Source organism: Belonocnema kinseyi, chromosome 6 (genome assembly GCF_010883055.1).
Source record: "Belonocnema kinseyi isolate 2016_QV_RU_SX_M_011 chromosome 6, B_treatae_v1, whole genome shotgun sequence".
NCBI lineage: Eukaryota > Metazoa > Arthropoda > Insecta > Hymenoptera > Cynipidae > Belonocnema > Belonocnema kinseyi.
The window spans coordinates 56,047,543-56,050,030 of NC_046662.1; the positions used below are offsets into that span (position 1 = coordinate 56,047,543).

The window sequence follows — 2,488 nt, forward strand, 5'->3', positions numbered from 1 at the left end:
AAGTCATTGTTTTTTGCTTAATTGAACTAATGTAATATTTTAAAAATAAACATCTTTGGTTATGAATATATTATTTCGTAGTTATTTTAAAATTGAAAATAGTTTATAAAGTTTCAATGGAGGTTTCACATTTGTTTCAGTAATAAGACTTTTTCATTCTTAAAATAAAAGTTAATTTGAAAAATCATGAAATTATTTATATTCACAAAATATGAAATTAAAAAAATTTTGAATAAAAAATATTCTATTTCAAATGCTTCTTATTTTTAATTGTTTAAGTGCTACGAATTAAAAACATAAACGAGGAAATTTTCAAAGTGAAAGATTTTCGAATCAGGCACTCTAAACTGAATGATATAATTAAAAAAGCTCACAATTTAACTATACTTATTTGAAAAAACGGTTGAAATCAAAGTTGGACAGATTTTTCATTTTTTAAATTTTGTAAAATTCCCAGTCAAAAAATAAATTCACAGTCATTTCCTGGTTTTCCAGGTTTCCCCATCCAGCGGCCAGCCTGTAGATACTATATTCCTAAACCTTTACGTTGAAAAAATTGTATTTCAAATAAAATATTTGATTTTAAAAAAGTTGAATTTCTAACGCAAAAATATGCATTTTTAAGAAAAAACTTTATTTATCAACAAAAAGGAGATTTTTCAAATAAATAGTTAAATTTTTTACGAACTACTGATATTTCAATTTTAAGAGACGAATATTCTACAAAATAAATAAATTTTGAAACAAAAAATATACATTTTTAAGTTAAGTTTGCAATCAAATCAAAAAGATTATTCAGGCAAGAAAAAAATTTCCATAAAATTCTGTAATTTTTAAACTAAAAAGGGGAATTTTCTATAAAGTAATTGAATTTTTAATAGAAAAATATGAAGTTGAAACAAAAAAGGTAATTTAAAGAAGTTAGTACAATCTTTAAAAAAATGAATTTTTTACCAAGTAGTTCAACTTTTAACAAAAAAAAAAAGGATGACATTTGACCAAAATTCTTAAATTTGGAATAAAATAATTCAATCTTTATTCGAGTAATATCACTGTCGAGCAAAAATATGATAACAAAATTTTCAATCCAGAAGAATTAACTTTCGACGAAGTTCGGATTTAAGGGAAGACGTTCTTGAAAAATAGGATTTTTTTTTTCAAGGGGAAATAAAGAGATAAGGGGAAGTTTTTGAAGTCAGTTTGATCGAGTCAATAATAAATTAAATTTAATAGAAACAAATTATTATTATTTATACTAAAATTGTCTTTGTCTAATGCTGCAAAATTGAGGTTCTTTTCTAAATTATTTAACTGTTTGTCTATTTTTCACCTATAACGAGGTACAAATTAATAATATTTAACAAAAATAATTGTTAAACAATTTATTAATGGTTATAATTATCTTACCTTAAACAATTGTACAAAGTTGCGATTTTTTCTGAAATTTTCAACTTTGCTTCGGTTTTATAGTTATAAGCTAATAATAAATAAATAGGTAATTAAACATTACAGAGAATCACTTTTGAAACGATCCTCAAATTTTCTATATAGAATTAATTGAATTTAACATTGTTCTAAGAGAATTTAATTATTAATAATAATATATCATTTAAACAATTACTTCTGGAAAATTTAATTTAAAAAATTAATAAATTGTTTACACAATTAGGTTTGTTAACTTGAATGAATTTATATAACTATAATTGAAAAGTGGACAAAAACTGGAAAATTTTATACAGAACTACAAATTTCTTGCATTGTTCTGAGAGAATATTATTATAAATATTATTGAATAGTTTAAATCATTATTTCTGTTAAATTTAAAAAAATTCGACTTTCTAACAATTATTACTGTTAAATTTAATTTATTAAACTCTCGATCTAACTTAAAAGTTAATAATAATTTGGAAAGTCGGAAATGATCACGAGTTTTTCATTCTATTTGAACGGAAAATTACTAAAAGCAATAATAAATTTTTTAAACAATTTATGTTAACATTTAATTATCGGTAGAAAGTAATATTTTTTGCATAGAAACAAATTTCTATTTAAAAACCTCCACTTTCTACCGTTATTTAAAGAGCATATTATAAAATAAAATAATAAGTTTTTTAAATAATTAGGTTTGTTAACCTTAGTTAATTATTACCTCTTTCTAATTTCAAATTGGATGAAAAGTTGAAAATTATTGTAAAAAACTGCAATTTGCTAAAACCATTGTAATAGAATATTATTATAAATAATACTAAATTGTTTGAACAATTATTTCTGTTAAATCTAAGTTTTTTATGCCTCGAGAATTATTATAATTTATTGATTATATATATTTTATTAGAAAATTGCTAAAAACAATAATAAATTGTTTTAAAAAAGCATGTCAGCATTTAGCTATCTGTAAAATGTAGTATTTTACGTATTAGAAAGAATTTCATACAAAAAAATCTATATTAGCACAAAAAAAATAAAATAAATAAAATAAATAAAATAA

The 2,488-nt window shown here is 21.2% G+C and overlaps 1 protein-coding gene across 8 annotated transcripts in view; it reads right to left on the reverse strand.

Moving 5' to 3' along the window:
- LOC117174057 (tubulin polyglutamylase TTLL4-like) overlaps positions 1-2,488 on the reverse strand; it is a 754,936-nt gene that overhangs the window by 3,965 nt on the left and 748,483 nt on the right. The gene's annotated exons all lie outside the window — the stretch shown is intronic.